This window comes from Lethenteron reissneri, chromosome 21 (assembly GCF_015708825.2).
Source record: "Lethenteron reissneri isolate LAM-NWPU_2019-01 chromosome 21, ASM1570882v1, whole genome shotgun sequence".
Taxonomy (NCBI): Eukaryota; Metazoa; Chordata; class Hyperoartia; order Petromyzontiformes; family Petromyzontidae; genus Lethenteron; species Lethenteron reissneri.
Genome location: NC_083799.1, coordinates 21,871,975 through 21,883,673, shown reverse-complemented (window position 1 = coordinate 21,883,673; position 11,699 = coordinate 21,871,975). Strand labels below are relative to the sequence as shown.

The following is an 11,699-nucleotide window of genomic DNA, read 5'->3' as shown; positions in this document are numbered from 1 at the left end:
CTTTACGATTGAGGCGACTGCGGGAGGGAATCCTCCTGGGACCCTCAAACAAAGCCATTCGTGGGTTGACGTTGGTAGGGGCCCAAACTTTGGTATCTAATGACCAGGAACCGTTCATTCAAGTTTTGAATGCAGAGTTGGACACGTCTTTCATTCAGTAGGGTACCGTGCTAGCCCACGCGACGCCCACGCTTCGCGAGGGAAACATCGTTGGCGGGTTGGGGGTTGCGTCAAATATAAAGCCGCAACAGGCTTCCGATGAAAAGTGGTTAGTTACACTTTGTTCTGAAAATTCGGAATTGTCTGAGTTCCAGAGGAGGGAGTTGAGGGTTCTTTTGTGTGAATTCTCCGATGTGTTTAGCAAGGGCAAATTTGACATTGGCCGCACTGCGCTTTTGAGTCACCACATCGATATTGGCGACGCCGTTCACATCCGGCAGAACCCCTACCGGTTGAGTCCTATGGAAAAAGAACACGTACTGCTGGCGGTTGGTGAAATGTTGGCCGCCGATATTATCTCGCCATCCACCAGCCCGTGGGGAGCCCCGATTGCTCTTGTTAAAAGGCAGGATGGTAGTTTATGCTTCAGTGTCGACATCTGCAAGCTTAATAAGATCTCTGTGGCCGACGCGTACCCCCTTCCTCGAATGGACGATTTTCTGGATGCTCTAGAAGGAGCACAGTATTTTTCGACTCTTGACCTCTTATGTGGATTTTGGCAGTTGCCCCTAGATGAATCCTCTAAGCCCAAGACAGCTTTCGTACACCTCAAGGCTTATTTAAATTTAATCGGCTTCCGATGGGTCTTCATTCCTCTCCGGCTCTGTTTCAGCAATTGATGGAACTGGTTCTAGCTGGCCTCCAGTGGGACTCGTGCCTGATATATTTGGACGATGTTATCGTTTTTAGCCGTACGTTTAAAGAACATCTGGAATGGTTATGTGCTGTCTTTCTTAAAATGTGTGCGGCGAACCTCACATTTAAACCGCAGAAGTAAAGTATCTTAGCCACATAGTTAGTAAATCAGGGATAGCGACAGACCTGGACAAAACCGCATGTATGAGTTTTTGGCTGACCCCCACGTCGGTGGGGGAGGTACGGAGTTTAATTGGTTTTGCGTCCTATTACCGCCGTTTTGTCGCCGAGTTTGCCACTATTGCCAAACCTCTCCACGCATTGATGGCAAAGGGTCAGAAGTTCCATTGGGGGGAGGAGGAGGAGGCCACATTTGTTGCACTCCGGGATGTCTTGGTGAACGCCCCTCCCCTCCGATACCCCGACTTATCCTTGCCGTTCGTCCTTAATACAGACGCTAGCAACACTGGAATTAGCGCTGTTCTGTCTCAAGTCGTTAATGGCGTGGAGAGTGTTGTAGCATGTGGCAGCAGGGTGCTGTCTCCGGCCGAACAACGGTACTGTGTTACATGCCGGAAACTTTTAACTATTTTTTTGTGTGCAACAGTATCGCCCCTATCTTTATGGCCGACCCTTTGAAGTGCGCTCTGACCATGCAGCACTACAGTACGCGCTGCGTATTGAACAGCCGTCTGGCCAACTTTCACGTTGGTTGGAAGTCCTGCAGGACTATTTCTTTACTGTTTCCTACCGCAAAGCTACCCGACACACGAATGCGGATGCCCTGTCGCGATTACCAACGAGCGACGGGTGCGTGTGTTTCTCGGGCTCGGGGCGCTGTAAGGCGCCTGCCGAGGACTCGCCCCCTCCCCTTGCGGCGTCGGCCGAGGTTGACACCTCTGATGAAGCCGATGGTCCTGTGGCACAGGACGCCATCATTGGTTTGGACCATGCGGAGTGGGGACGCCTCCAGGTTGAGGACGCTTGCCTGTTTAAGTTAAGATGCCATGTCAAGGGGGCGGACGGGGGTGGGGATTGACGGGGTACATGTAGTCTTTGTCATCTTCAGAGGCGGATTGCTCATGTATTGGAACGGAGGGTTGCGCCGTTACAACATTATCGTGCCCACTGCCCTGCGGGGTAAAATTATCTGGGCGGTGCACGAGCAACTGTGGCACCTGGGTGTGCATTAGATGCTAGCCACACTTAAGCTTGACTTCTTCTGGCCCAGCATGGCGGAAGATGTCGCTAATGTATTGTGCAATGCGCGCGGTGGAAACCCCCGTCTAAACTCTGTTGTCTACCGTTGCAATCCATCCGAGTTTCCCGCATAAATGAGCTGGTCGCTCTTGATATCCTTGGTCCATTTCCAACCACCCCTCGCGGAAATAAGTATTTACTGGTGGGCGTAGAATATTTTTCTCGGTGGCCGATGGCCTGGCCACTCTCCAACCAGTCGGCTGCAGCCATCACCGAGGCATTCCTCGATGGCTATGTGTTGGATAAGGGGGCCCCTGAGCGTATTCTGACCGATCAGGGTAAACATTTTTCTTCTAAATTGCTGCAGGAGGTGTGCAATTTGTTGGGAACAAAGAAAGTGCGTATGTCGCCATACCATCCCCAGATGAATGGAATGGTGGAGCGGTTGCACAGGACTCTGACTTCCATGTTGAGCCATCAGGTCACCGAGTCCCAGCTTTACTGGGACTTGCATGTTCCCGGGGTCCTGGCTGCCTATAGGATGGTCCCTCTCGCGTCCACCGGCTACTCGCCATTTTTTTTTCACGTACTGAAGAGAACACGACCCCCCGATTGATGTCCAATTACGAGCCGGAAGCGCGTGAGGCTTCCAGGGAAAATTCCAATTTGCGCCAATTGGCAAATGAGCGGCTAAGGGGTCTCCATCTTTCTGTACATGAGTGGGCTCCGGGTGATAGAGCCTGGCTGCACTGTTCCCAGGTGCCCGTGGGTACGTCACCCAAATTGTTTAAACCCTGGAGGGGGCCGGTTGATGTGATTCGGGTCGTTCAGCCCCAGTGTGTTCAAATTCGCTGGGGTCGACAGAGTTGGTTTGTACATCCATTTCACCTAAAACCTTTCATCGCGCCGCGTGAATTCATGCCATCTCCACTATGCAGGGGCCGAGTGTCGGATGTGTCGGTCGAGCTGAGGTGTGTACCCGCTGAGGTTGGTCCTCAGGGGAGTCATGTGCTCCCGTCCTCGGGTTCCGCGCGTTTAACGTCCAACAAGCCACCACCTGCGCCGTCTCCGCAAGCCTCGGGAGCGGAGGGCCCGTTTGCCCGGCCGACTGCTCTTCGTGAGCAGCCCGGTTCGACGGGACATGTTCAAAGTCCCCCCGGGACCCCCCGGGAAGAGTACACCCACCTCTCCTGGGTGCCCGGCCACAAGTCCTTGATCAAAGACTCTTCGGTTTTCGTGACCCCCGTACACACACACACACACTCCCACACCGTCAGTTGGTTGTCGCACTTGGCATGTCGTATTGGTCATTGGCTGAACCTGGCGTTTATTGTGCTTGCAGGTGTTGTTACACGGTGAGGGTGGGAGATGCTAGTGCTGGACGGGGTCTCGAGGTTTCGCGTGTTACTGTGTGTTTTTTTTTCTCTCTACTTCTGTCCCCTTCCCCCGTTCATCTGTGTATATTGTATATATGGGATGGGGTATTTATTTGATAATAGGTTTTTCCCCTTTTTTCTGGCAACAAAACAGGTGTTAAGATGTTAAAACACCAAACTGAAACCTTTTACAAGGAATCATGTCTGCATTAACGACAATACTTGTGGTTAGAATAAAAAAAAAATACTCTGATAATATATGCTACCTGGCTTTACCGAAAGAACCAAATAAAAATGCATATATTATCAGAGTATGTTTTTTGTTTGCATTCTGACCACAAGCATTGAGGTTAATGCAGATATAATTCCTTGTAAAAGGTTTCAGTTTGGTGTTTTAACATCTTAACACCTGTTTTGTTGCCAGAAAAAATGGGGAAAACCTATGATCATATTTTGGTACTGGCAAAGGAGATCCCATGTGGTATTTATTTTTTAAGGCATACTAAGGGGTTTTATTTGTTTTGTTGAGGGGGAGTTGACAGCCGGGACGGCTGAGTTCTACGAAGGGGGGGGGGGGTAATGTAGTGACATCGTGGGATGTTAATATGCAGTGCCGGCACTAGAGAGGCACAGCATGTGGTGTCACGACATCGCGGATACCACAATGGTATGGGTGCAGTACCGGTCCTAGAGGGGCCTGGTGAGCGCTGATTGATAGCGCTAGATGGCACCAGGCTTTGCGTGCAGTGCCAACCCTACAGGACAGGGTGTGCGGGTCCCGGCCGAAGGATGAGGTTACTCGAGGCCATGGCACTTTGGTTGACTCGGGAGGACATGTGACCAGTTAAATGTACAAAGGGGCCCCAAGTGGGGACTAGGAGTGGTCACGTGGTTGGGACTCGGATACTTCCCAAGGATTCTGGAAGGTGGTCGTGGCCAAGGGCGGAGCCAGCCACGCCACAGAAAATTTCAGTCGGGTCCAGAAAGGGACCAAGGTGGTTGTTCATCCTGGAATAAACCTTCGTCTACGTTCACCTTTTACCGAGTCTCCAACACGTGGACCCAGACCAGAGCTGTTGGTCCCGGTCCGTAGTAGCAGTTACGTTGTAACTAGTGTAGTTAGCCTGGTGGTCACCACCATAGGTTGTTATTCTGTTAAGGGGAAGTTACCCCATGTGTTGGAGTTAAATAAATGTGTTGTCTCCAAGTCTACGCCTGCGACTCAGTTGAACCCATTACAATAGTATTTGGCTGCAATAAATTTCCACATGATAAGCCACGTGGTTGAGCTACCGCTTGTGGCCAGTTCGCTTCTGAAAAAGAGCTATATAGCTCAGTGGGCTTTACCTGATAAAATTACAAGCTGCAAAGCAGCCAAGCACCAACAAGTGCACAAGCTCTGCAGTGCTCTATATTTAGGATGTTTTAGCCAATTCATGAGTTTGATACATGTCGGAGGAAACGTGAGCACTGAGAGAAACCCCACACATGTGAGGGGGCACCACTCCTCAATACAGAAGGGAGGGATCATGATTGTCTGCAATTTTCTGTATCGTCTTCTCCTGGTGGGTCAGGGTACAACATAATACAGGTTTTTTTTGGGGTTAGATCGCGTGAATATGAATGTCGTTAAACCCGCCACCACCCGATACAGCCAATTAGAAAGGGTTGTCACGTGAACAAAACATGTCAATTCGTTATTAGTACAGCACAACGGTGTGTTTGGAGAGCAATTCCACAACAGTACGACGTATCGCCAGTGATTACAACCACCATCATCAGACGGCAGACGGATTTGTGGAGAAATCCTCCTGTTTCGTTCATTATTAAGAGGGGTAGATGTGATGGCATAACTTGTGAGCCCTTTTTGTGGAAGGTGGGGGGATTAATGATTGCATCTAAATTACAATGGGTATCCATCGCCGGTTTGGTCTTTTATATGGTAATCAACGTACATTACACGTGTCCATTGTGAAAACCCATTGTTCTTGTACCTTCTGTCATTTGTGTGCACTAAAATATCAGGACCTGCTTTTGTCTGTTCACAGGTCATCCCCATTGAGGTATGATTACCTGTACAGGCATGCATTTAAACAATGTATTATTTGATGATCCGCTTCCAATCAGCACTAAGCTTGTAGCTAATGGTGTTAAACAGGGTATAGCACCTTCAAACCCACTGAAAGGGAGTTTAGCCAAAATGTATGCGATCGACCAACCTTCGCCTCCACAATTCTGTATTGCAGGCATGTGAATCTACCTTGAAATGCACTGGCTGGTCTGAGGTTGTCGTGAATAATGTTACAAAGCACACTGGTCTTGCCATTTATTAGGGTTAAGGTATTTTTGGAGACTTTCAAAATTTACATGTACTGCATTATAAGCATATTAGCTTGTTTGCACGTCCTAGGACGGAAGCTGTAATATTTACGAACATTTTTAGCAGAGTATAATTATATTATGTGTACATTTAATGGCAGTGAATCTTGCACAAAAGTACATCATCAAACATTTAACTGCATTTCACTGTATTAATGGCAGTGAATCTGGCTCAAAACGAAGTCATAAAACACCTCACTTCATGTCACTGTAGCACTGTATATAACCGATCTTCAATTTGTTCAAATTTACTGCTCTGATACTTTATTCTCTTCTGCTTTCGGTTGCTGGGGTTGAAATAAATTGGGTTCTCCCTTATCTCCCGTTGTAGTCAATGTTTTTCATGGAAAAATTTGCGACAGACCCCATCCAGGAATCCACTCTACGCCCGCCCTTGTGGAAGAGGTACGTAGATGACACATTTGTCATCTGGCCACATGGCCGACCAGCTCTGAACCAATTCCTCAACCACATCAATTCCATATACCCAGCCATCAAATTCACCATGGAGGTGGATAAGGATGTCAAGCTACCATTCTTGGATGTTCTAATCAAAAAGAGACCAGATGGCTCAATGGGCCACTCTGTCTACAGGAAAGCAACCCATACTGATGCCTACCTAAAACCTGACTCCCACCACCATCCATCCCAGAATAATTCCCTAATCAAAATCTACACCATAAAGCTCGATGTATCTCTGACCATCATTACCTAGCCAATGAACTGAAACACGTGTACAGTAGAACCTCTGGTCACGAACACTTCTGACCACGACCAAATCGGGTTCCGACCAAATATTCACAACAAAATTTAATCTGGTCACGAACACATACTCGGGTGGCGATCAAACACGGCCGCGGCCGATTTCCCCTTCCGCGCCATATTTTTTTGTAAGCGCCAAATTTTCTGTTGTTTGTTTACAAATAACAGCGACCCATGTGTGGCCGCTTGCTCAGTCAGTCTCGCTTAGTAATCGGTCTCGGTCAGACGTGCGCTCATTCGCTGTGAACTCTGTGCAGTATTTAAATCGCTAACATAAGAACTCGTTAATGTCTTCTCGCATCATTCATACGATGATGCGGTGAAGTAAACGTTCATACGATATTACGTGAATGCTTCCAAAAACAATACTGTACCCAAATATTACTGTTAACTTACTTTCAATAGAAACATGAATTGCTCATACGAATATTCTCTCTCTCTCTCAGAATCGACCGACTGATGTAGCAGACGAAACAATAATCTTGTTGAACGATTCTAAACCTTGACGCGGCAATGTTAGTTTTCTCTGTTGTTCAAGGTTTTCTCAGTGTTATTCAATGTTTTACATTTAGTTTACTATTACACTGTGAATTCTATGGCATAATTAACAATTTTTGTGCTTAAAAATCTTTAAAAAACAATATTTATATACAGTTCGTAGGAGTCTGGAACGGATTAATCGTATTTACATACAATCCAATGGGGAAATTAGGTTCGAGTCACGACCAAATCGGGTTGCGACCAAAGTTATGGAACGAATTATGGTCGTGACTAGAGGTTCTACTGTACCTAGCTCTCAAGACAAATGGGTATTCTGACTACACAATCCGTAAAGCTATCACCCCAACCATTGGGAATTAACCATCTGAGGGCCCAATTAAAACCATCACATTGCCATACATAGCAGGGGTCACCGAAAAGATTTCTAAAATCATGAGCAAACACAAGATCCAGGTTCGATTTAACACAGTGTATAAAATTTGTGATCTGATCCCATCTGTGAAGGATAGGATCCCTGACATGCAATACCCCGGCATCTACAAACTAAGGTGTGTCTGTGGCAGTAGTTATATTGGGAAAACTAAGCGACATGTCTCTGACTGTGTTCGTGAGCATAAGGCAGATTTGAAACACGGGAGGACCAACACTTCAGACATGGCTGATCATTGTTTTAATGTGGTTGGCTCACGCAACATTTATTTCTCTAAGATGAAGGTACTTTGTAAACCCACTGGCTATCAACAAAGATTCGTTCATGAAGCTGTCCATAAATATAGACACAGACACAATTTCAACCGAGAGGATGGGTACAAACTCAGAAATCATTGGAAGGACATCATCAATCAGTTTAAGTCATAAATAGCTGTGATGTTTCCATCTTGTCACCTTCCGATGTTTGTTTTATTTTTATTTTACTAATTTCTCCAGGGCTCATGCGCCTACCCTTCTCTTGATTCTCCGATTTCACATTTACATAACCATCTCCGCATGAAGTTGGGCGTACTACAAGTGTAGTTAGTCATTCAGAGACACTAGGAGGCAACAACATTATTCTACACTTTATGAAACACCGTTACACACGGGACTAAATACATATATCTCTCACTCTTGTTACACATAGGACCACAATACGCCTATTTCTCTTGAATACGGGATAACTATAATCGGGTCAGAGCAGCCAATGTGCTGCCTGACCCACGATGTCGAAGACGGAGACGTAGACGTAGCACTTGGGTTTCACTTCACCGACAGACAGCCCTGATATATGATCGGAGCTTCCCTTTTATCCTCCTCGGTGCAGCCTGGCTCCACCCTCGGCCACGCCTACCTCTGGAATATTTCCGACGGTTCCAGGCTACATCACACCTGTTCCCTCTCTGGCTCTGCCCTTAACCATGCCCCCTTCGGGAACTCTCCAGACGTTTCTCAGCTACTCTTCCCGTGTCCCCTCATTCACCTTTGGCCCACATTCCTCACCCTGGCCCATCACGTGCGTAACTCGGTCTTTATAGAGCCGCAAGCGGCTCTTTAAAGACTGCTTTGTGACGTTATTTATTAAGTATCGTCTCATTTACATTGCATTAAAGAAGAGCAGTTATTCGGATGACATTTGCATAAGGGACATTTTCAGTAGATATTGTTCTGAGAAGCAAAGTAATGTGGGAAGCTGCATTTTCTGAACATGTTAAAGGGAAGATGTTTTTATACATGCACAACCAATATATTTAGACCATGAAAGCACGTCTGTTTAGTTAAGGTTTGTATTGTCATGTGCCTAGTATAGACACTAAAGTAATTGAAAGGCTCTTGCAATGTACGGTATTATACTATATAGTTAACACAAGAATACATGAAAACGAAACATGCCACTTTTCACTTGAATCATTTTCTGAATGTTTGATTTTTAGAAAACCGGCCATGTCCTTTGAAGTATTATTTTGGCAGAATATTAATGAAATAAAATGTTCAAAGGTTTGGTAGGCGACTCATAGACTTTAAACAGCAGAGGGTGGCGTTACAGTGTTGTCTAAAAACACAACAAGGCTTAGTTGTAGATCTCGGCACGACAAGTCACAACTCAGTCCTCAATTCTTATATGTCAATTCTAATATGTTCTCAATTATGTAAGTAATGTATGTTAGCCTAAAAAAACACGTTTAAGATCACTGGTTGCACATCAGAGCTTCTGCATCTGCTCAAAGAGAGCCACCTCTGCCTTCTTTTATTTGTGTTTTGTTATATTCAATGTGCCCTTTACAAAATAATTCCTGAATATTCAGCTGAAAAAAAAGTTTATCTATCCTGAATATACTAATTCTCCATTCCATCAGAAAAGTTATTTCATTCATTCGTAAAAAAACATTTAATTAGACATTTTTGGATTGCAAATACAATGGTTGTTCAATATAAAATGACAATGGCGATAATGATCATTAATAGTTTTCGTCTGAGTAATAATCTTTCATTTATCACAATATATTTCAATTTGCTCTCCATACTAATTGCAACATTACTTGTGTTATTTTGAACCTTTAGAACAATATTGTACCCCCCTCAGTCTATTATTCTATAAATAATACATTTGAAATACGAGTGATCCAATATGCAACATGACATCTGTATTGCAAATACAGTCTCTGAATAAGAGGTCTTTCCTTCCAGATTGTCAATTTAAATGTTTTCCCCTTTTTTCTGGCAACAAAACTGAAACCTTTTTACAAGGAATCATGTTTACATTAACCACAATATCTGCTGTCAGAATGTTTGCATGTTTGCATCCATCTGATAATGAGAAATTGTTTTATATGCACCACTTCAGTTTTTATTTTATTTTGAATAACAGAAAAGTAGTATTTACAATTGATAGACTTTCATGTATGTCCCTGATCATCACTTTTTGAAAGGTCATCTAACCAAGTTAATTGTCCTGTAAAATATGTTCTCAATGAGGCAACGTTTGTCAATTGATGTATTTGGTCATTTCTGTTAGCACAGAAGCTTGCAAACAGATTGACACACATTTCCTAACATTGTGTTTAAATTGTCTATATTAATGCGTATGTGGAGTAGCAGATTCAGTCTCACCCACGGGAGCTGCTTTGGTTGGCAATATTAAGAAATGCCTTTTATTTACCAAGCAAAGCCTTGCTGAGTTTCAAGACTTTTGTATGATGTTTGGCCAGTTCAGTTAACCCTTTCCCATTCCAGTGATGTACATGTACGTCATCAGTTTTAAAAGGCCATACGGGGAGGGCGTGTGGCACAGTTTTGTGCCAGCTATCATAGAGTGCGGTCGTGTCGCTACAGTTCTCTGCAGTTCTCTGCAGTGAGTACAATGTCTTTAAAAACAGCGGCGCTAGGCCTCTAAATAAAATTAACGCTAACCGCTTGCGCATTCCGGGATTCAGATGTGAACAGGATCCACCCTTCAAAACGCAGACATCTCGGAATGGGAAAGGTTGCATGAGCTGTTGCCATGTGGGAGGAAACCAGAGTAACGAGAGAAACTCAACATATATAAAGAAGGTATACCACCGAAAACTCGTCACTCAGATTTCAGAATAAATTTTTCGACTGCCATTCCTTTGTGACCTCATAGCTCAAGCATACAACGCCTGATATTACCAGACAATTTTCCATCCAAGTATTAACCAGGCTATATCCCTGCATATCTTATGATATCTGACAAGGTTTGGCACATTCACAATGATTTGGTCATCGGCAATTCCGTGATGGTTGTGCTGCTTTGAGCACCAATACTGAAGTTGTTTTTTTCGATGCTAGTTAGTTTTGCTAAGTTTTTCGACTCGGCCCAAATAATCACAGTAGGTCAGTACGGTATTGCCACATACAGCACAACATTCGACTGTCACATATCCACCCGGACCAATTAACTGCCCACACCTAGTGTGATATTTGTGCACTGTGCAACTGCCATTTTCCAAAGATGTAAAAGAAATGTCCTTTTCACGAAAAGTAATATACTATGCTCTTAATCTCATGTACATTTGCGTACCTCTAAAGTAGGTAAATACATTTCCAATGTTTGAAGAAGATTCCACTATATTGTTGTCTCTTATCCTATAAATTGACGTTTAAAAAAAATAGATATTCACATATTTGACCTTTTCACACATCTGCCTATGTGCTCCAGTCCCCAGTAGGTCTAATAGGTGACTTTGTACTGTACTGAAGGCTGTGAAGAGGAGCACTGCCACCAAAACGTCGAGATAGAAGTCACGTGCTCAGGAGTGGCGGCCCCGCTGCACGTGATGCATTGCACGCGTTATTGTATGTGATCTCTGCCGTGGTGGCGCTAAAAATAGGTGCCAGTGACTAGAGGCTCATGTTGGTGTCAAGCTGCTGGCACCGAGATACCCAGAGCACGTTGATATGTTTTCAAGTTCAAATTAATTTCCCTGCTCCCTTGCAGGCTCGCGGTCATTATCGTGCAGTTGCTTATTCACGTTCAGGAATTAAAACACTTTGGCCCTTAAACGTAGGAATAGCAGAGCTGCACCAAACTCTCTCCTGAATCCCTCTCGTAGCATTTAGCTCCTGAACTTGTTGCTATACACAAGAGTCGAATAATGTCCAGCGTTAGAGCAGAAGCTTAAAACACCTTGT

The 11,699-nt window shown here is 44.8% G+C and overlaps 1 protein-coding gene across 8 annotated transcripts in view; it reads left to right on the top strand.

The window, feature by feature from the left end:
- Positions 1-11,699, top strand: part of LOC133345397 (protein PALS2-like) — a 157,160-nt gene that overhangs the window by 65,425 nt on the left and 80,036 nt on the right. The window lies entirely within an intron of this gene.